Source organism: Cryptomeria japonica, chromosome 4 (genome assembly GCF_030272615.1).
Source record: "Cryptomeria japonica chromosome 4, Sugi_1.0, whole genome shotgun sequence".
NCBI lineage: Eukaryota > Viridiplantae > Streptophyta > Pinopsida > Cupressales > Cupressaceae > Cryptomeria > Cryptomeria japonica.
The window spans coordinates 665,824,702-665,849,281 of NC_081408.1; the positions used below are offsets into that span (position 1 = coordinate 665,824,702).

Consider the following 24,580-nt stretch of genomic DNA (forward strand, 5'->3'; position numbering starts at 1 on the left):
TCATCATCAAGTTCCTTGACCACAACTGAATCTGGTGTAAACTCAATCTTTTTCCCATTCCCATAGTGAGTGATTTGGTAGATAGAGAGAAGGTTGGTAGACAAGTTAGGAACATAGAGAACATTCTCAAAAGTTCCATCATCCATGTCAACCAAACCTTTCCCTTCAACCTCGACTTGTGTATCATCACCTATGCAAATGTGAGGTACCTTAGATGGCTCCAATGAAGAAAACTGCTCCTTTGTAGAACCCATGTGATAAGAGGCACCTGAGTCAAGTATCCACTGCCATGAAGAACCTGTAGTAGCCACAAATGCTTGCCCTTTTCCCTTAGACTGTGAGGAAGAGGAAGGAGTTGAATCCTTCTTTGTGTAGGCGGATGGCAAGTTGATGTTGTTTTTCATAAGAATATTAGTTAACTCATCAACTTGCTTTGTGTGGCATCGATGCTCATCATGACCATACTTCTTGCAATATGCACAAGTTGGTTTATCCTTCTTAGGTGGTGTTCCCTTCTTGGAAGAGGATGAAAAATCGCCTTGAGATGGAGAGGATGATTGTCCTTTTTCCTGCTGTGGCTGTGACTTAGATTGCTTCTTCTTCTTGTTGGAATCTTTGCCTTGACTTCCTTGATTCCCTTGATTAGCCACCAAAGCCTTGGACTTTGAAGACTTGAGAAGCCCCATGTTCAACAACTTAGATTGTTCCAATATCAACATTTCTGTGAAAGCATCAAATGAAGGCATAACATAGGAACTCCCTACTGTCAAACGATGAGTTTGGAAGCTAGACACAAATGCTGCATATTTTGGTGCAAGCTTGTCCAACAAGTTGAATATCAACTGAGCATCCTTTTTGTCAATTCCACAATCCTCAAGCTTTGCTCTTAGCTCATTTGCTTTGGTGACATAATCTTGGATTGTATCAAAACTCTTGGGATCCGAGTTGGTGAGCTCATTGTCAATCTTATAACCTCTGATTTCATCAACTTGACCATACAATTTTTGAAACATATCCCAAGCATCTTTGATTGTAGTACACTTCTCAATATGAAAGATGAGGTCATCTGATACATACTTGCTCAAAGTTCCAAGAGCCATGCAATTCTTAGTGAGCCATTCTAATTGAGCATTAGGATCAGCCTTAGGATCAGGTGGTGCTGCTATTGTTCCATCTATGTAATGCGCGAGACCTTTTTCCATTAATTTGCTCCAAACTTTAATTTTCCATGATGCATAATTATGTGGAGTTAAAGGTGGAAATTTATGAGGACTCATTGCAACAAAAATGAAAGAGCACAAGGAAAGAGAGGCACAATCACACAAGACACCCCCCCAAATTCACTCAATCAAAGAACCCCCCCAAAAGTGATGATTTGACACTTTATACTTAGTGCGTATACAATGGGCCACTTGCAAAAAATGGCAAAGTGGGCTTCTGATTTCAATTTTACAACCGCCTCAATAAGGCCAAAAGAGACTCAAACTAATAATGCAAGAGATCTAAACTAAGATCCAAGCACTTTACAAGTACCTAATAGGCCAAATAAGACCAATATCTGAAAGTACAACTTCTACTCAAAATCTTTGAAATCTGATCATAGATTATAAAAGTAGACGAAAAAACATGCACTTTCAAAAAATGGCACCTGAAAAGGAGGTCGTATGAGCTCAAACGAGGCCTTTGAAGTTGCAGAATTGGGGATTGGACAGGTACAATTGAGAGAATCCGAAAATTCCGAAAAACCGTCGGAATTGGGCAGAAAATTTCCTCCACACCCAAAAATCGATTTTCGCCAAAATAGGTCGAATTTATACTCTATTTTTATGGAAACGGCCTTCCGGACGCAATGGTGAGGTAAAAAACGCTCTAAGATGCCTCCCAAAAATGCAGTCCCTCAGATCCGAAAATAGAAGCCTTCCACGATGTCTCCAAAAACCAATCAATGAAGCCCCAATGGCTCTGATACCATGTGAGATTTTGCCAAGATCAAGGGCACAAAGAAAAGTATAAAAATAGAGACAAAAGAATGACAAGAACAAACTGTATTCTCATCAATATGAAAATGATCAACTGGATTCTTCAATACAATGAATATAGGCCTGCTTATATAGGCAAGGCCATATGGATGTACGAGCACACAATTATGACATGTGGCTCAATGAGAAACAAGGGTAGGTAAGAAATACTAGGGGTAGGTAGGAGAGATAATATAATATTCCACAAGAGGTGGATGACCCACCGAATGTGGAGTGTAACAACAAAACAAGACCACAAAAGGTGGAATTTCTCCTACAAGCTCTATCCCTATGTGCACACTTCCCTAAGTGTCTCAAATCCAAACTACAAAGAGATGCATTATCCTAAGTTAACTTAAGTAAAGTGTAATAATATCCATAATGAATATTTATTTACACCAACAATATGTTTATGGAACCAATGAGCAATTTGCTGACTGATGTTTTTCAGATTTCATTCATGGCAAAGAAATGCACAAAGCATGACACATTTGCAACATAATAAAGAAAACATGGAGCTAACAGCAACCAGTTTTAATTACCATCTCATTAACTTGTTCAAACATTACAAACTATCTTTGAAATACACTGCTGACCTGGTAAATCTCTCAAGCATAGAATGAGTGCACCCCATATGCTACCAGCACCATTACTAGTCATGAAATAGACAAGGTGATTCGTAGGAATACCTTTCCAAATCCCCAAACTTCCGTGAATTTGTTCCAGCTTCTTCCATTGTGTGCACGGCTGCTAGAAATTCACTACTTTAACTATTCACCAACTCTAAAGTTCACACCTCCTGTAATGCGATTAGCGATATTATTTTGGCTACCTAGAACCCATGCAGGTTAGGAAGGGTTCATTCAAAAGTTACATACTCCATGTGCTGCTAGCTACGTCTATTCTCTCTTACATTCGCTGTAGATAGACAATAGCCAACTATGGGTGTGAGCCAATGTTTGTCTGGTGTGCAAACCGCAAATTCCTACACCCACGACTTCTTCCTGCTTGAAATTTGATGCCTCCACGAAGGGGTTTTAGTGCCGTCATGAGATTTTGGATTGGAGCAAGACAATGGTGCGATTTGAAGGAGGAGATACCATCGTATGCCCTGGATTTTCGTCCAGAATGGGCTCTAGGGTTTTGTCTAGAGCTCAGAGAGTGCGGAATGAAAAATTAGTCCAAAACATTTATCGTGAAGAATGCCCTCTTCAAGCTCTACGAAAACCATATATATTTTTTGCCTTTTTTTTCCATCGATTTACTTCATGTAGTAATAATATTTCATTGCCAAAGTCGCTCCCTTTATATAAATCAATTTTATAATAATCCTTGTCTTGCTCATGTCCCTTACACACAGTTGGTCTTCAAAACATTTTTCGTAATGGCATAAATTAATTATATTGCCTTCTTAAGGAAGCCGCTCAAGTTACATAATACTTGAACCTTTGCAAATGGGAAATAATATCAATAAAGTGACCCTTTTAATTTTTTAATTGACATTAAAGTCACTTTTCCGACCTTGTTAAATAATTAAATTAAGTCGTTATTAATATTTATTAATTTTCGACAACTTTAATTTAATTATTTCATTAATTTCAAAGGTCGACAAAAAGGGGGACATTATAGACACCTTGGTCATTCAGGTATTTGACTTAGATGTGAAATTTTGCCTTAGGTTTTCTTTTGTTCATGAAGGCTTCAAAGGTGTTGGCTTCTTTCTCATTCAATTTTCACATGCAGAAAGAAGTTGCAATCAATATTTCAGTGCATTTGGGTTGCTCGCCAAATTCTGATTTTCAAGATGTGAACTTTCTAGGACTTAGGACTTTGGCCAGTTGGAATTTCAGGTTGAATCATCTTTCCCAGCTCGACTTACTCATCGTCGCACTCCATTCTGCCTACTTACAAAAAATCCTACTCAATTTCTCGACGAGGCAAAACATAGAAAGGGGGGGGACCCTGTTGATGACGGGGAGTGTGTGCAAGGCACAACGAATGGCGACTCGGCTGGGAAATGTTCCTGAACATTTCAAGGATGACTATTTGGATCGAACCTAAAATCTTTGGTTTATACCCCACAAAACAACCCAAATGACAAAAGACAAATTCAAAGTAAAAATGAGGTCGCAAACTGAATCAAGTGATCAATCTTGGGAATCAAGTGTGTGCAGTGAAGTTCATTCCTTCTTAAAGACAGTTGAGACATTATTGTTCAGTCAAGATAAGCTACATGTAGTGAATCTAACTTCAAAAGCAACTTGAATATTGCCTTGTTGCCAACGCGTGTCTATAGCCTCGGCGAGGTTATCACCTGTAAGCTTACAAAGATTGCTCTATTTCTGGTAGATTTTCTTTTGAGTACCGACAGAGGTGTTTGCACTCCCGAAGCCAAATATTCTTGATATTTCTTTGCTTTTCAATTTCTTTTCTTTTGATTCTTTCTTTTATTTTCACTTTTTCACTTTGTTTGGTAAGCAATGAAGCCTACATGGGATTGAGTGTTACAGTGGTCGCTGAAGCAAAGCCTCAAAATTTTCACTTGCAATGACTTCCCTTTGATAAAACAACATACTTAAGCGATATTACGAGTTGAATGTGCAGTGATCACAATGTTGGTGACAAAACGCAGTAAGCAACTACCTTTTTAAAATGACTAAGCTTTAAACCAAATGAGTTAACTATGGGGGCAACCGTCAATTAGGTGCTTTACCAAAGTTGGCACCCAAGAAATAGATCGGAAAACATCCTAACTTCTTACACCAAAGCTATGCAAAGCAAACATGCCCCTACAAAACGATAGGGAGACAACCCCTTCCGAAAGGAAACCTACACTACAGCAAAGCAAACTAAACTAAAGCAGAAAACAAGAAATCTAAGCTAAAATAGAAAACAAACTACTCTAAAAGAGAAAATAAAAACCTAAACTATGTACAAGGAGAAACCGGTTACACAAAATGTGTACTATATGCATGCGTTCCCGACCCAGGATGATTTCTCAGTACGTGCAGTAGTAACAGGATAGTGGGAGTAGTTCTAAGTTTGGCTAGTTTGTCTTTGTATTCTGAAAAGAAAATTTTCAGTTGGCCACTCTCAGGTTTAACCATGACATCGGGCAGTATTACCAGTTGGAGAAGTTCATTAGGTCCATGGTTAATCCATTTACAGGTTGCTTTCCTGAAATATCCAAAAGCAAACTAAAAATATTCAAAACTAATAGCAAAAAGGAAAGAAACAACCTGGTGTGTTTCTGAGTCGTGCGGGGGGTTGTGCGACGGGAGATCTTTAGTAGCCTCAGGAGGTCGCAATTGGTGGTGTAGCATCTCGCTCGCGTCCGGTTTGTGCAAATCAGCGTTGAATTCTACATCGGGTTGTGTTGACGTGACTAAAGTCGCATCGCTGCAACTCTATCCGGACAACGCATAATAGAATGACCTTGCCGAGTATCCTATCCTCTTGTATAAGGAAGCCCTAATGTTGTTTTAGTTGATCAATGGGGACAACCTCAAGGTTCCAAATGTCAGTTCTTGACTGCGGGATAACTCAACGGTCGATGTGTTTTGCTGAGAGCACAAGGGGTCTTGCATTTTGCAACAAGCTGGTCAGTGTCTGATTCTCGAACTGGGAAATAAAAGAAAAAGAGAAGGGTTTGGGAAACCTACGATTAATAAGGCTGGTATCCGGGTAGACGGATTCAACATAACCAATCCCTATTTGGCCAGAATAACTCACAGCCTCGCAGGAATGGTGCAATCTTCAAAGGGACTTGGAAGATTTTCAGACTGCAAATGCATGGCTAAGCTCCCAATTCTGGCGCAGCTCAGACGGACACCTATAATTGAACTAAGCACGATTCAAAGGCTCGGGTTAACCATACAAAAGGATACACAATCAATATATCCTCAATTCTATGAGCCCGAATCCATCAGATACTTGCACACCCAAAAGAGAAAGATCTATTTAAAATGCTGAAAGAAATCATGCACACAGACTAAAAACCAAGATGATAAACACCAAATCGATGTCCATTTTATTGATTCCAGCTGCCTATTACAACAATTTCTGCAACATCTCTATGCTACTCCTAAAATCTAACCCTCTAACAATCTAACCTATTCTAACTGAAATCTAATAGCCTAATTGCCTAAAAATCTAACAATAATCTAACAGTCTAACTAGAGTCTAACTATCTAACCCTTTACAAAAGAGAGGCCTCTGCCTTTTATAGAATTTACAATATGAACTGGTGGCTAGGATTGACTACATCTAAGGGTTGCAATCTGCCTTCTAGAAGCATGGTAGCTTTAACCCATGCCTACTCAATTCTCAGTTATCCCTTCAACCACTATCTCAACTGCCTACAACTGTTTGGCATTAATTCGGTCCTCCTGGTGGTTGGGAATAGTTGTCCATAACTGATTTGTTCCCCTTTGTTTCAAAATATCTTAAGTGAGGCCCACAAGCAGTTTTACATTAAACAATTTCAGTTTTTTTAGAAATTGAATTTTTGGAATTAAATCCAGCTGTGTATTCTTCTGAGAATGCATAATTTGGTAGCATTCGGAGTGTTCTTCGGTCTTTAATTGCGCTGGTGGATTTCAACTCTGTGGTTCAGGTGGTGGCCTTTAACTTTGTCGTTTTGGTGATGACGCGCTTCCCAATGCTTGGTTCCAATCCTGCGCTCCTACATCCTTTTCTCCTCCAGCTTCCAGCACCTGGCCTTGATCGCGATCCTTCTTCAATTTGTGTTTAAGGCCTTCTCCTGGTTCTTTCCGATGATGTCCTGCAAACAATCAATTTCACTTTAATAAATCGATTTGAAAAATTAATTAAATTAATTTGACAAACATTAAATTTTATGTGAGGTCGGGCTTTGGTTTGGCGAAGTTCGGGGTTGAGAAGCTCTTTATGAGATGTATCTTTTAAAGTTAAAGCCACTCCTTTTGAATTTCAGGCCTTTGGTAGAAAATGTGCAATTTTGGTTTAGGCACGATTTAGCCATTTTACCTTCTTGGCTCATTTGAGGGTTCTGCGAGTAAAATACGAGACTTCACTTTGCTTTCGAACTTTAAAAATCTCACTCTCTTTTTGGAATTTTCGGATTGGAAGCCGATTTTGAAAGTTTTCGGCAAGATAGGCTTGATATGTGCGAACTTTAGTCTCTTTTATTTTTGTAATTTTCGGCCTGAGGTTGGAATGTAAATTTTCAGCCTTTGAAGACCTTTGGGCTACTTTAATCTCTCCAACATTCGGCCCATAGACCTCTTTTGATAGAGTTCGAGCATAATGATTAAATTGCACAAATTTGGTCTTTTCTTATTTTCGGCTCTCTGGGCTGTTTCGCGCGACTTTGATTGATGCCGAATTTGGCTTTGATCTTGTCGGCCATTTTGACTTGTTAGCGTGATTTTCTCTTCATTCCATTTTTGGGTAAAAAGAGGATTTTGTGAGAGTTTGACGTTTTACCCTTCGTGAACTTTATCTCCTACTTCGGCCTGGGAGACGATGTTGCACATTTACCTTTCTCTTGACATTTTTGGCTTGAATGCTAGAAGTGCATGATCTTAGGCCCTTTTGATCTTTTCGGGTTGAAGCTCTCCTTTTCGTGACTTAGGTCTCGTTGTCAAACTTGGGCCTATGGGTGTCGTGATTTTCAGGGCCTTTGTGTTTTTCGGCTTATGGAGGATTTGTGCGAACTGTGTTGTTTCACCCTCATTTCGGTTTTTGAGCCCGAATTTCATGTTCTAAGCTCTTGACCTGAGGCTTATTGAGCATGACTTTCGGCCAAATAATCCCCTCTTGTGCGAGTTAGCTTAACGTCTCCATATTGAACTCACGAGCTTGGCCATTTAGATGAAAACGCGTGACTTTCACCAACTGGGCTTTTCGGCCTATGAAGGAGATTTGGAAGTTTTGTTTGCATTTCGGCTTCTAAGGTAGAATGTGGCGACCTTGGATGACATTGCACTAAAACTCGACATTGAGCGGGTTTCGGAGTGATTTCAATTGCTTTTGCCTTGAGTTTTTCAGCCTGAAGAGCAACTTTGCATGATTTTAGACTTTTGAAGATTTCGGGCAAATGGGGACGTTTGCGAGATTTTGAACTTACAAGAATTCGCGTTTTCGTTATTACTTCCCATTTCAGCTTCTCACGCGATCTGAACTTAGCTATAGGTTTCGGGCCAAGGAGTCATTTTGCAAGGTGTTGATTATTTTTCGGCTCAAAAGCCTCGTTTTTGTGAGATTTTGATCTTTCCTTTTCGGCTTATGGGCCCATTTTGAAGCTTTAGATGTTTTTCCATTTCGGCGAAGTCGAGTCTTTCTTTTCTTTTTGGCGAATTTCGGCTTGAAGGTGGGAGGCGCGAGTTTGAATTTTCCTTTATCTTTGGCATACAAGATTATCGGCCAAGTGAAGGATTTTGAGAGCCGTACCTCACATTTCGGCCTTTTAGGCCGATTTGTGAGCTTTGCGTTGTTTTTCGGATCAAATGGCCAAAACACACGACCTAGTCTTTCTTCAATTCGACCCTTTAGGCTGAATTTTGAGATTTTTACTTTGGTGAAAGTCAGGGTTGATGAGCTTTGTATGACATAAAAGGTGCGACTTCTTCCTACGTTAGCACTTTGCAGGGTCGAGAGGCTTCGAACTACAAAAATCACTCACTCCTCACGCGAGGGCAGAATCAGAGGGGGTCCCTTGTGAAGCAAAGGGGTGGGGTGTGCATAACGCACAACAAGTTGCACAGGCTTAAAATCGATCTCGAATTCGAACTCAGGAAAGTGGAATGCATCATCCACTAGTGCATCTTCAGGTTGCATAAATCATGCAGCTTTATGTACTTCTGTTAGCATATCTTCAAAGAGCAAGGACTCTTTGATAGCTTGGTCCTCAAAAACATCTTCAATGGGCTCTTAGACTGTATCCTCCATTGGTGGGGCTGCTGCAAATTGCTCTTCAGTGTCTGGCTGTTCAACAGGGTGCACTTGGTCATCTTGAGCACTTTCCTCCTCAGGCACAAGGACAACTAAGTCATTTGCTGTCACAGTCTGATTGGCAGGTTCATCTTGGTCAGCACTTGGCAACTCCATCTTTTCATCCTCATAAAGTGTGGGGCTGCAACGATCATGCGTTCTTTGCTATTCATCTGCAACAAGGTAGGCACTCCACACTTTGCTGGTGATGGCACTCCTCTGATACTTTCGGCAGTCCGTACTGGGCTTTGACTTGATTGACTGCCTCTAGACATAGTGAGTAGGTGAATCCTGAATGAGGGGTGCCATGAATTCTGCACCACCAAGGTGACAGTACACTCTCCAAGCATAATTCTTCATTGAGACCGAACTAGTTTTGAATCAAATTCTTGAATTGGGTAAAATCATCGATGCTTGATGGAGGATTGGGAATATCCGACTGTATGAGCTCCTCTGGTTTGGGGATATCCCAGAAAAATATTTGTCCCTACAACGTTAGCTCGACTCTTGACATAAATGTCAAGCATTTCAAGTCTTCGTTCTCTACTGTGTTGTGGATTCTACAGTGACCTGCAGATGCAAACTTAAATAACTGCTTGGGGTACAACTGTGTACCTAACCTTTGCTGGAATTGGGAAGTATCTTTGAGGACAATCTTCATGAAGTGGCTGCTCCCATCTTGACTCAAAGTTTTTATTTTGTTTTTTGATTTTTCAGAGTTTTTGATTTTTTTTGTTTTTTTTGGTGTAACAGGGATCCAACATATCCCAAATGTAGCATTTAAAGGGTCTAATAGACTCAACTTGCTGCAAGGAACTTGACAGGGCCCCTCCTTCTAGCACCAATTCTGTTGATGTGGCTAAAGCCAGATTCCGAACTCTCTTCCGTCAATGCAGAATAGAATGTTGAGTATCCTATCCTCTCTTGCGTAAGGAATCCCTAATGCTGTTTTAGATGATCAAAGGGGACAACCTCAAGGTTCCAAATGTCAGGCCATGACTGCCGGATAGATCAACGGTTTGATGTGTTTTGCTAGTAACTCAAGGGGGCTTACATTTACAACAAGCTGGTCTGCATCTTACGATGCTGATTCACAAGCTGGGAAATAAAATCAAAAGGGAAGAGTTTAGGAGACCGACCTAAGGACAATGATGATAATAGTTAATGCAACGAGTAGACAAATTTCGATAAAATAGTTCTCGTTTCGCCAGAAACACCCTCACAACTCGACAAGAACGGTGCAAGCTTCAAAGGGATGACGGATTTTCAGACCTTGGGGATTCATCCAGGCACCCAATTTTGGCGCAGCCTGAGGCAAATACTCACAGTTGAACTAGGCACAGTTTTGGGTTCAGACTAACCATACACGGTGACCTAGAATCAACAGGTTCCCAATGGTATGAACCTAAAATGCATCACATACCCCCCACATTTTGCCATTAAAATCACTGAACTCGACTTAACAAACTGAAGGAAACCATGCAAAGAGAATAAAACCAAAATAACAAATACCAGATTCATTGTTCATATATTGATTTTAGCTGCCATTACAACAATTACCTATTGCAGTCCTATTCTATTCCTAATCTGAAAACTACATTTAACTGTTCTAACTCCTAAAAAATCTGACTACTAAAATCTAACTCTCTAACCTCTAAGAGTCTAAAAATCTAACCCTTTACAAGAGAAAGGCCCCTGCCTTTTATAGATTTTACAATTTGAATCAAAGGCCAGGATTGATTGCATCCAAAGGCCCTGATTTGCATTCTAGAAACTTGGCAGCTTTAGCCCATGCCTAGTTATTCTCAGTTGTCCTCCCAACCACTTTTCCAGCTACCGACCACTATTTGACATCAATTTGGTCAATCAAGTAGTTGAAGCATAACTGACTTGTGTCCCGTTATTTTAAAGACATTAGATGGGACCCACAAGCAGTCCTTTTACAATAAAGCAGTTCAATTTTTAAATTGATTATCTGGAATTAATTCCAGTTGTGAATTTATGAGAATGCACATTTTGTAGCACTTTGAGTGTTCTTCTATCTTCAACCTTGTTGGCTCAGTGGTGGCGCGCTTCTCCGTGCTTCGTCGTTTTGATCCTGTGCTCCTGCATCTTCGCTTCTCGACTTTGATCACAATCGAGTCCTCAATCTGTGCTTGAGGTTGCCACCTTAGCCTTTCTAGACGTCATCGACCTAAAAATAATCAATTTCAACCCGAATTAATCACTGTGAAAAACTAAATAAATTTAAGAAATGTGAATTTTTTCAAGGCAATGTCGGGCTTTGTTGTTTTAAACGCCTTCTCTTTTGATGAACCTTTGTGGATTTTAGACAAATCACGTGTTTTTTTGGGTTTCAAACGCCTAACTTTTGGTTTGTTGGAAGTTGGCTCTTCCTCTTAGAATGAGTGAACTTCTTGTGCGATTTTGCTCAGATTTTAAATGCCCACCTTACTTGGCAATTTCTCTTGCAATGTGCGAGTTACTTCTTCCAGTTTGAATGTTTTCCTCTGTTATATGAACCATGCCCTAGCAACTTCAGGGTTTTGGCCTAAAATGTTCAAATCTGCTTGTCGGTTTTAAATGCGTTTCATTTCAAATGGCAAACTCGGGTATTCTAGTCTTTTTGGGCGATTTGTCTCTAACTTACAATGCCTCTTTCAGTCATAAAAATGTTCGGCCAATTTGACATGTTTGGGCATTTTTGTGTTTTTAAGTTTAAATGCCTAACTTGTTTTAATAAGTTCGGGCATTTACCATGAAGTGTGTGATTTTATTGTTTTCTTTAAAACGTCCCCTTTCCTTTGCTTAAGAGAACTCGGGTATTTCGCACGAAATGTGCGAATTTACTTTATTAACACCTCCTTTACTTGGAGCTCGGGTTTCCTAGACAAGTAGAGTGATTTTCATTAAATGTCCTCTTCTCACTTAACTGGGCATTTTTACCTAAAAAGTGTGACCTTTCTTAGCTTAGGTTTTTAAACGCCTTCACTTAATCATGTAATGTCGCAAATTTTACCCATTTTCTGCGATTTTTTGACTTGCTTAAAAACGCCAAACTTGTTAGATGTAATGTCCCTCCTCAATTCAGATATAAAATTTCAGTCTTAACCCCCTTAAGAATTTCGTCAAACACTTGTCTTACAAGTGCTATCTTGCTGTTCTCAGTTCAGCTTGTTATAGGGACATTGATTACTAGAAACTTAATGAAGATCATTCAATAATAATCTGAAAATAAGAGTAGACAGCAACTAGCACAACTGGAGCTTATAAACAAAATTGACTATGGACTGTCTTTTAGTCAAAAATATGGCACACAACCTCAGAATTCAGTCATGTAAAGTGCAGCCCTATAAGCCTTGATCCTCATTCATACAATAGCTCAATAATTCATTACAAACTCATGAACACATAGACTGATATTTATTTCTAATTCTCTGATTTTCTGAGGACAAGTTTCATTCCAATGACTCATGCAAACAACTGAAAATTACAATGAAATGATGCCTTAGGAACCTGATAAAATTCGCCCAAGAGAGGCGATGAAGATACAAGCAACATCCGCCAACATGAAGACTCCAATGTGCAAGATCGAGCTAGGTCTTATGCCGCCCCTGCTGCTGCTAAGGGTAAGTCTGAGAACCAAGTTATATCTGCACACCAAGTGTCCAAAAGCCACTCCAATCTGGTCGATCTTCCTTCCAATGAAAGTGCCTCACGTCAACAATGATATCCCAAGGCCGAACCATACATATTTAACCCAAATCGAGGGTTTTAGTGCCATGGCCCTGTCTGATCAGATTTTCATATGCAACCACAAACTGTCATCAAAATGTGATACAAATTACCAAGAGGGAGTCGCTTAAACCTCCTATTGACATCGCTGTCTTTCAATGCCAAAATCGATGCATTAGGGATGGTGAATGGGCAAAATCGAGGGGAGGTATAGTCTGCTGCAGTCTGACCACCAGCATGTAACTTGGTTCGATTTGCCTTCAGAATACAACAAACAATATCGCTCTCTTCCCTAGGAGAGATTGATGTCTTCAATTCTCAAAAACGATGCATCCACCATCATTAATCGGCAAAATTGTAGAAGTCTAGAGGTCTGAAACAACCACCACCAAAATCTGACATGAACCCTTGATAAGCTCAACTTGGAAGACTGAAATGTCTCCCACCCTTAATGCAAATTTGTCTTCGAAAGAAGACTTCACAAATTTAGACACCGATGTAGATTACGTCATGATCCTACTCCCAAAATGAAGAACTAGGGTTTCGTCCAACCCTTCTATCAAATCTGTTGAAGGTTTGCGTCCTCGGAGATTCAACCAATGCCACGCATCAGTCATTTTCATCATATCCAAATCTCCAATCTGCAATCTGCCTGATCATCAATCACCCTCTTCTATTTATCCTTTTCATAACCCATCACGAGATTCCTTCTAGAAGAGGGTAGGTACACTTTATTATTATTATTTAAGTGACTTTATAATTTAATTTTATACTTTAGTCACTATTTAATTAAATTAATTAAATATAAAGTCACTTCTTAATTTTTAATTTATTTTAATGACTTTATAAGAAATTAATTTAAATAATTTCTCCTTATTCCTCCACTTAGCCAAAAGGCTAAGCCTTCATGAAAGGCTTGGAAAATGGGGACATTACATTAGATGTGAAATTTGGCATTTTTTACTTAAAATGCACGACTTTGGCTTGGCCACCCTATCACTTTGTTTTTAAACAAAACTTGGGCCTTTTGCATATTTTGAGTAAACGTTATTTTCTTTGTTATTTAGACGTCTTGGTCATTCGGGTATTTGACTTAGATGTGAAATTTTGCCTTCGGTTATCTTTTGTTCATGAAGGCTTCAAAGGTGTCGGCTTCTTTCCCATTCAATTTTCACATGCACAAAGAAATTGCAGTCAATATTTCAGTGCATCCGGGTTGCTCGTCAAATTCTGATTTTCAAGTTGCAAACTCTTTAGGACTTAGGACTTTGGCCAGTTGGAATTTCAAGTTGAATCATCTTTCCCAGTGCGACTCTCTAATCGTCGCACTCCATTCTGCCTACTTACAAAAACTCCTACTTAGGACCTCGACGAGGCAAAACACAGAAAGGGTGGGACCCTGTCGATGACGGGGAGTGTGTGCAAGGCACAACACATTCTTAATGAATTCATTCACCATGATAGAGAGCATGAGGGGCATTCACATTAGGGTTCCCTGGAAATCTATCCTTTCTAAGCCCAAAGGCAATATCCTTTGTACCCCTTTGTTCTCATGGGACTCCCTGGTCATATACCATGAGGTGGCATACCTAGAGGATAATCCCAACACCGTTCCCCTACTTGTAATCCTTTCTCCCTCTATCATGGCTGAAAACACTCAGAATATATGAAGATACACATTTTACATAAATCAACTGCAAAGTACACTGGTCTGATTTATATTTACTATGGCATATATGAATAATCATATCAACAGTATATAAATATGCAGAAATAGATCTGTAGATATTGATATGCAGAAACATATATATAAACATTGTCACAACACTTAATGATTTGCACAAAAAATCCATACCACAATACAATAATCAGACGGACTGCCTGAGGATCAGTGTCTTAAGAAATGTCTGATTTTGAATGCCTTTGATGACCTTCCTTGGAGTCTGGCATGTTCCATTTACATCCCTACAGTTGGTTTGTTGGATGACGATTCAATAATCAAATAATTACATTGAAGGATATACACACGTATATATAGAGCCTACAAGACTATGTTCTATAAATAGAACTAGTCGTTAAAAGTAAAATCAAATAAGCTAAAAAGCTTAAAAAGCTAAATATAGCTTAAAAGGCTAAACAATTAAAAACTAACTTAACAATCTAAATATGTCGACTAAAAAGCTATATAGCTAAATAAGTCAACAACTAAGATGACCGCTAAAAATAGAAGATGACCATTATAGAATATATTAATATTATTTTAACACCCTCCCTAATGGTCATCGTACTCAATACCCTATAGAAGACATTACAGGTGTTATGATCACAGATGCAAAGAACACTCTGCTGCTACGGCTAATGTAACCCTCACACATGAATTAGAGATCTAGCACACATGAATTACTGAACCCTGAAACCATGATTTTGAGGAAAAAAATCAGCAAACCCTTTTGCAGAAGAGTACCAACTCCAAAACTGACTGCAAGATACCACGGTTGCAGATGTTCGCCCTGGTAGGTGCGACCCAAACTGATTGCAACAAAGCTCGATTTTTGAGGAGAAATCAATCAAAACAAGAGAACTTAGCGAATCACAAATCCCACGCGAACTTCGCGTATTATAGATGATTTTTGAGGAAAAATTCGTAAAAACCAGCAAACAATTTTTGAAGAAAAAATCGTGAAAACCTAGAAATCCCACGCAAGCTTTGCGGATGATAGATAATAATTTTCGAGGAAAAAAATTCGAAACCTTGTGAACAATTTTTGAGGAAAAAAATGTGAAAACCAACCAAACAGGAAATTTGCTTATCACAAAACATAGAAGGCTGACTCCTTCTCTCCAGAATGCTCTGCAACATGAGCCTTCTCTTGTTCCTGAGACCCTCCCAGCCTAGATTGCACGGATGGCAACAATTTCCTGCAATCTTTCTTCATATGGCCAAACTGGTGACAGTAGTTACACTGTACACTTTTCTTCTTTGAAGACTGCGTATATTGACCTTGCCCCTTCTGCTGGAAGGATTGACCTTTACCCTTGTTCTTATCCAAAACTTTAGCTGTGAAGGCTTGTTCAGTGGACGAACTAGCGTTGCTTCCAAACTGCTGCTTCCATTGATCCTACTGTAGAAGCTTGTTGTAGAGATCAAGAAACTTCAGATCAACACTAGTAGATGAGATATTGAGAGTATCAATGAAATGCTCGTAGGATCTAGGAAGGCTTTTCAGCGTGAACACTACTGTATCCTCTTCTGCCATGGTTCGGCCTATAGCTTCTAACTGGTCACGGATCTCCTTGATCTTTGTGAGATGTGCTTGGATAGATGACTTCTCATCCATCATGATAGAAAACATGTTCTTTAGAAAGAAAGCTCAGCTCTTGTCGGACGTTTCATGAAGATCCTTCAAGATATCCCAAATCTCTTTTGCTGTTTTACCTGAAGGCACCTGTGGGAGTTGATCATCTGTGACAAAGAGTTTGATAAGCATGATAGCCTCTCGATTCTTCACATCATGTTTGTTTTGATCATCACCTGTTGTTGTAGGACAAGATTCCTTGCCCAAAACAAGCTGATCAAGGCAACAATACTCAAAGATTGATAACATGCGCTGTTTCCAGGTGTTGTAGTTGAGGCTGTTGAACTTCTGACTGTGTTCCAACATGATGTTGGTCAAAGATGCCATCACAGAAATTGAGGTTGAACGTGGTCAACCTAGTGAAGGCACAAAGAATGAGAGAGAAGATTCTGATTAAAAATCAAAATAGAAGCAGCTGTTGGGAAAACTGAAACCCTATAGGAGAATTCTGGCACAAATTCCAAGGCACAAATTTCGAGGTTTGGAAGAAACCCAGAAATGAATTTTTTTTTTGCAAACTTAGAATAGCATAAACGATGCCCAGAAAACAACAAAATTCCCAACGTCCACAGAATTAGCCGAAATTGTGAATTGTTTTTAAATTCCAAGGCAAATTCATTGGCACAGAAAACGAGGCACCCAAAAAAATATGAGACCAACCCAAAAAAGCTCTCGAAAAACCCACCAAAAATGTGAAAACAGAATGCAGATCCGATAGCTCAAAAATTGAGGCACGAAAAACGATGCACCCAAAAAAATATGATGACCCAGTTGAGGTCTCAAAAAACCCACCAAGAATCTGCAACCAGAATAAAATTTCAACTTGAACTGAAGCGTCAAAACCCTAGTCGAAAATTGTAGAAACCTTAGGAAAAATTTCAACCTGCAAAAAAAAATCTGCCCAGGAAGAGAAAAAAAACCTTTAAAAACTTCAAAAAATTTTAATAACAAAAACTTACGAAATTTTTAATTTCCATGCTCTGATACCATGAAAAATGAATTGAATGAATGATTCAATAATCAGATAATTACATTGAACGATATACACACATATATATAGAGCCTACAAGACGATGTTCTATAAATAGAACTAGTCGTTAAAAGTGAAATCAAATAAGCTAAAAAGCTTAAAAAGCTAAATATAGCTTAAAAGGCTAAATAATAAAGACTAACTTAACAAGCTAAATATGTCGACCAAAAAGCTAAATAGCTAAATAAGTCGACAACTAAGATGACCGCTAAAAATAGAAGATGACCATTATCGAAGATATTAATATTATTTTAACACCATTTATATCCCTACAGTTGGTTTGTTGGATGACGACTTCTCAAGAGGGATGTGACCTATGAGATGAAGAATCTACTTGATGCTAATCACTCCCTTGTTTGGTTAACTAATCCTAATCGACTAGGAGAGATTATTGTTAAGGAAAGTTAACTAATCCTAATCGACTAGGAGAGATTATTGTTAAGGAAAGGGAAGGAGATGATGTATAAGAAAATCACAATCTGTATGCATAAATAAATCATCATCTGCTAACCACAATAACCACGATCTGGTAATGACCATGATCCGCACGAGTGGGTTTGATCTTTGCTTATTGCTGATGTACTTATTCTATTGAACAAGTGGTTATTTTGTATTAATTTTTCTGACTGAATAAGTGCAAGTGCCCCCTTTGCTTTCCCACAGCATAAGTGGAAGTGCCCTCTTTGTTTACCCACTGAACAAGTGCATGTGTACTTACATTCTATTGAATAAGCATCTAGTGTTCTTCTTTTTTTTGATTAGTGCATAAGTACTCCATTGAGTAAGCAAGAATGGCTGGCTTGCTGCCTAGTGTATTACCTTTTCTATTTCAGCATTTAAGTTAATGTAAAATCCTAGACACCGTATGCTCTCACCTTGCCCATTCCGGGTGTTGTTTGTAATTAGGGCTGGCGGATTCCAATTGCCTTGGGCAACATTGGAATCCGCCTCCAACATATAGGGCCAGGCCCAATACCTCTCGGCTCCACCTAAAAGGCCTCCATGCTACATCCAAACCCAACTCGCCTCCATGATAGGGCCGACCCTATCCAATTCACTTAAAAGGAATTAAAATAATTAAAATGTTTAATTTGCAAAGAAGGCCGACATGATTGAGAAGTATTATGACTCCTATAAATATAGCATATACTTCTCATAATTTTATCCATTTTCAGTTCTTGCAAGAAAGGTGCGAAATATGTTCTAAGGAAGCGAAATATTGAATCAAGGCAGTTGACATCAGCGATCTACATTGAAGTGCAGTAGAACATAATAGAAGACAGCGAATTCTACCAAATGCAACAGATCACCACCAAGAGATAGAGAACTCCATTGAAGGCCCAAACAAACCCTATAGAAGGATTGCGAACTACTTGAAAGGTGCTGCTACCCTTGTAACACACAGCAAATCTGATTAGGAGGACTGCAAATCATGATCTTCATTAGCAAACTAATTGTGAAGACTTCTATCTCATCTTCCTTGTGACTGCAACCTCTATACTCCAGATAAGTGTGTAATGATCAATTGAATTCAAAATCATAATCAGATCTGAGGATCTTTTGGCTGGGTTTTTCCTCCTAGGAGGTTTTCCTAGGGTAACTGTGCTTTGTCTTTTTGCATTCATTTCCTTTACTATGCTTAAATCTGGAAAACAATAAATTTAATTAACCTAGTTAAAACTAATTGTGATTTTCTGAGTTTTATTCAATCTGAAAGTACTAAAATTAACATGGTATTAGAGCTATAGGTTAGATCAATCTTCAGATTTAAAATTCAGTACACCTTTATTTCCAGATTGCTGTAGCTTTTGCAGATCAGGTCAATGGGGTTGAAAGTTGAAGATAGACTTGATGGGAATCTCAATTTCATTGCATGGAAAGTTCGAATCAAGTTGGCCCTAGAGGAAGAAGATCTTCTCCAATTCATAGAAGCGAAAGAGCTAATTGAGCCTACGGATGCTGCTGAACTAAAACAATTCAAAAAGGATGCTGTCAAGGCCAGGAAGATTCTCATTGATTCAGTCAAAGACCACCTAGTCACCTCTATTGCCTCATTTACCACTGCAAGGGAAATGTTCAACCATTTACAAGGTACATATGAAATTAACAATCTCAGTAGGGCAATTACTTTAAGACAACTACTTAATATCAAAATGGCTAAAGAAGATTCTGTTATTTCCTACTTCATGAGAATTTCAGAATTAAAGAATCAGCTAGGTTTAATTGGCCATAACCTGGAAGACAAAGACCTTATCATGATTGCCCTAAATGGCCTACCTCACTCATGGGAGTCATTTATCCAAACTATCAGTGGCAGGACTGAGTTACCTTCCCTTGATCGCCTTAAGAATGATTGCATTCAAGAAGAGTCTCGCCTCATCACAAGGGGGCAAACTAAAAGTCCCCATGTAGATGATCACCTCATGCTTGCAGCTCAATGCAAGAAAGGGGGAAATTGGAGGAAACCTTATCCAAAAAGAAATAGGGATTTCAGATCATTTAGTTCCCAAAACCCTTGGAAGAAACCAAGAGATACCTCACGTGTCCGATGCTTTAGATGTGACAAATTTGGTCACTATGCTAAAGAATGTTAGAATAACCCTAACCAAAGTGAAGCCAACCTAAATGAAGTCTCAGAAAGTGAAGCCAACCTAAATGAAGTCTCAGAACAAAATAATGACTTCCTATTCATCTCCGCTCTATCTAGCAGTGTTCCTTCAGATAGCAATACATGGTTGATTGACAGTGGTGCATCCAGACACATTACAGGTTATTGTGATCACCTTTCAGGCTTAGTTGAAAAGGATACTAGCCTTCACGTGGTAATTGGTGATGATGCTCGTTATTCAGTAAGAGGTTCTGGCTCTACTTCCCTGAATTTAGATTCTAGTATTTCCTTGCACCTCAGTGATATCTTGTTTGTTCCTGGAATTAAAAGAAATCTAATTTCCATTTCTGCTTTAGAAGATAAAGGTTATCAAATTGCATTTTCTGAGGGAAAAGTCCTTGCTTGGCCTAAGAAAGCTAATTTTAAATTTGCTCGCATAATTGGTCATAGATATGATAGTCTTTATAAGCTCTCTACTAACCCTATTCAAACACTCATTAATGAGGCTCCAGAATCCTCTGAGTTATGGCATAGAAGACTTGGACATTTGCATTATCAAGCCCTTCCATCTCTTGAAAGATTAGTCAAAGGTATGCCTAAACTTAGTCAAATTCATGATAACACTTGTAAAGGTTTTGCTATAGGCAAAAATGTTCAAAGTCCATTTCATAAAAGTGAAAATAGAGCTAAAGACAAACTAGAACTTGTTCACTTTGATTTATGTGGTCCTATGTCTATAGCATCTCCTAGTGGATTTCTGTATTACGTAATCTTCATAGATGATTTTTCTAGGAAAACTTGGATCTACTTCTTGAAATCTAAAGAATCTGATGAAGTCTTAAGTAAATTTAAAGAGTTTAAAGCATTAACTGAAAACTCCTCTAGTAAAAGAATTAAATGCTTGAGATCTGACAATGGAGGTGAGTACACCTCCGGATGCTTTTATGATTTTTGTGTTGAGTTAGGAATTAAGAGGGAGTTTTGTGTACCATACAACCCTCAACAAATTGGTGTTGCTGAAAGAAAGAATAGGAGTATTATGGAAGCTGCAAAGGCTATGATACACGATCAAAACTTGCAGATCTTTCTATGGGCTGAGGCCTCTAGAACAGTGGTGTATATCCAGAATAGATGTCCTCATCATGTCCTAAAGAACATGACCCCGGAAGAAGCCTTCACAGGATCCAAACCAGACATTAGTCACCTCAGAATCTTTGGAAGTCCCGTGTATGTTCATGTGCCCAAGGAAAAGCGATCAAAGTTGGAACCTTCCGGAAAGAAAGGCATGCTAGTTGGATACAGTGAATCCTCCAAGGCATTCAGGATTCTCATCCCAGGTCAAAGGTACGTTGAGGTAAGTAGAGATGTTACATTTGAAGAAGACATTGCTTTTAAGAAATCGAAAGGTTCTTGTGTTATTGATGAAGCTAATGACAATCAAAATATAAATGTTGATTCTAACCCTGAGATTCAGAGGGAGCAAGTTGAACCTCCTCCTCAAGATGATCATGATGACCCTCCAGAACCCATGAATCCCACTGATATTCCTAGTGACATTGTCATTACCAAAAAGAGGTCTCTCTGGGTAAAGAACACCATTCAAGAAGCTGAAAGGTTTGCTACTCCCAGAGGCACCTTCCGTGAAGCTAAGAGACCTCAGGTATTCTCCAACTACGTTTCCTTGATGTGTAATCTCATTGAAACTGAACCTTGCAGTGTTGAAGAAGCCTTAAGTCATCATGCCTGGAAGCTTGCTATGGATGAAGAATATCAGTCAATCATCAAGAATGATGTGTGGAACATTGTGCCCAGACCCAAAGGTAAATCTATTGTTTCCTCTAAATGGTTATTTAAAATTAAACATAATGCTGATGGTAGTATTGAAAAATATAAGGCTAGATTTGTAGCTTGTGGTTTTTTTCAAAAGGAAGGCATAGACTATGAAGAAACATTTGCTCCTGTTGCTAGATATACTTCTATTAGAACTATAATAGCCATTGCTGCTTCTAGGGGTTGGAAACTACATTAGATGGATGTCAAGACTACCTTCCTCAATGGTGTCATTGAGGAAGAAGTCTATATTGAGCAACCTGAGGGTTATGAGATTCAGGATAGATTAACCCATGTGTGCAGGTTAAAGAAAGCTCTGTATGGTCTTAAACAGGCTCCTCGTGCTTGGTATGAAAGAATTGATAAATACTTGTTAAGTCTAGGGTTTTGTAAAAATGATGCCGACTCTAACATATATTTTAAAGTAGCCAATGATGAAATGCTAATTCTAGTTCTTTATGTGGATGACTTATTTCTTACTGGTAAAGATGAACTTATTATTAGATGCAAGAAAGAACTAGCTTCAGAATTTGAAATGAAAGATTTAGGTCTAATGCATTATTTCCTAGGTCTAGAAGTATGGCAAAGATCTAACGAAATTTTTCTAAGTCAAGGAAAGTATACTATTGACATTTTGAAAAGATTTATAATGATGGATTGTAAACCTATGTCTACTCCTATGGAATCTAACTTGAAGAAGTTAAGTGTTTCTGCAGCTAACTTTGAATTTGCAGATCCATCCGAGTACCGACAGTTGATTGGTTCTCTGATGTATCTAGTTAACACTAGACCAGATATATGCTTTGCTGTGAATGCTCTCAGCGAGTTCATGAGCTTGCCCAAACATGTTCATCTTGTTGCAGCCAAGCATATCCTAAGATACTTCGGAGGCACAGTTGGTTTTGGGCTGAAGTATCCTCTTAACACTCCAATAACCTTAGAAGGTTATTCTGATGCAGACTGGGATGGAAGTGTCAAAGATAGGAAAAGCACCTCCGATATTTGCTTTAGCTTGGGATCCGCAGTAATCTCTTGGGCTTGCAGGAAACAATCCTCAGTGGCATTAAGTACTGCTGAAGCTGAGTATATTGCAGCAAGTGTAGCTTCTAGAGAAGCAGTGTGGCTTCGCAAGCTTCTTGCAGGGCTATTTGGTCAAGCTAGGGATCTTACAGTTATTCACTATGATAACCAGAGTTGTATTAAGATGTCCATCAACCCAGTGTTTCATGACAGGTCAAAACATGTGGAAACCCATTATCATTTCATTCGAGATATGGTGCAAAGAGGTGCTATTCAGTTGAAGTATGTCAGCACTGATGAGCAGGTTGCAGATATTCTTACCAAGCCTCTATCCAAAGTGAAGTTTGTGTACTTCAGGGATAGACTTGGTATTGTGGAAAATGAAACCCTAATTGAGAGGGAGTCTCAATCTCAGTGATACCTTGTGCTGTATCAAACCACCCTCTGCGGGCAATGTAAGGTGGTATTGTAAACTTCTCAGGGAGAAGTATAATTATTAACCATCCTCTGCGGGCAATGTAAGATGGTATTGTAAATGTTAACCACCCTCTGCGGGCAATGTAAGGTGGTATTGTAAACTTCTCAGGGAGAAGTGTAATTATTAACCTTCCTCTGCGGGCAATGTAAGATGGTATTGTAAAACTTCTCAGGGAGAAGTGTAATTGTTAAACCATCCTCTGCGGGCAATGTAAGATGGTATTAGTGTAATTGTTGACCATCCTCTGCGGGCAATGTAAGATGGTAGAAAAAGATCCTCTCCACCTTCTGTGGGCAATGCAAGGTGGATCCAGTCTATGCTTGTGTGCAAGCTGGAAGATTATGATTATGTAGTTCCATACTTGCTTGTGTGCAAGATGGAAGATTATGTTTATGATTCTCTTCCCTAATTAAGAGGGAGTGTTGTTTGTAATTAGGGCTGGCAGATTCCAATTGCCTTGAGCAACATTGGAATCCGCCTCCAACATATAGGGCCAGGCCCAATACCTCTCGGCTCCACCTAAAAGGCCTCCATGCTACATCCAAACCCAACTCGCCTCCATGATAGGGCCGACCCTATCCAATTCACTTAAAAGGAATTAAAATAATTAAAATGTTTAATTTGCAAAGAAGGCCGACATGATTGAGAAGTATTATGACTCCTATAAATATAGCATTAACTTCTCATAATTTTATCCATTTTCAGTTCTTGCAAGAAAGGTGCGAAATATGTACTAAGGAAGCGAAATATTGAATCAAGGCAGTTGACATCAGCGATCTACATTGAAGTGCAGCAGAACATAATAGAAGACAGCGAATTCTACCAAATGCAGCAGATCACCACCAAGAGATAGAGAACTCCATTGAAGGCCCAAACAAACCCTATAGAAGGATTGCGAACTACTTGAAAGGTGCTGCTACCCTTGTAACACACAGCAAATCTGATTAGGAGGACTGCAAATCATGATCTTCATTAGCAAACTAATTGTGAAGACTTCTATCTCATCTTCCTTGTGACTGCAACCTCTATACTCCAGATAAGTGTGTAATGATCAATTGAATTCAATTTCATAATCAGATCTGAGAATCTTTTGGCTGAGTTTTTCCTCCTAGGAGGTTTTCCCAGGGTAACTGTGCTTTGTCTTTTTGTATTCATTTCCTTTACTATGCTTAAATCTGGAAAACAATAAATTTAATTAACCTAGTTAAAACTAATTCTGATTTTCTGAGTTTTATTCAATCTGAAAGTACTAAAATTAACACCGGGATGTGAATTATCAGAAAATGGAAAAGGTTATTGCACTGTATCTTGTTTTCTGTTGATGAAATTTTCAAAAATATAAAATTAGGGGCATATATTACATTTTAACATAGAATTTCATGAGAAATTTATTGATCTTTTCTTGGTAGAATCTATTTGTTGCAACTTCGTGTGAAATTGACATTGCTTTATCAAATTTAATGTCAATTATAACTATAAATATTTAGTCTCAATTATTGTTATGTTAGAACAGTATTTAGGCAACAAATAATA

General features: G+C 38.8%; 1 protein-coding gene across 3 annotated transcripts in view; it reads left to right on the forward strand.

The window, feature by feature from the left end:
• LOC131061778 (protein TIC 62, chloroplastic) overlaps positions 1-24,580 on the forward strand; it is a 154,087-nt gene that overhangs the window by 55,838 nt on the left and 73,669 nt on the right. The window lies entirely within an intron of this gene.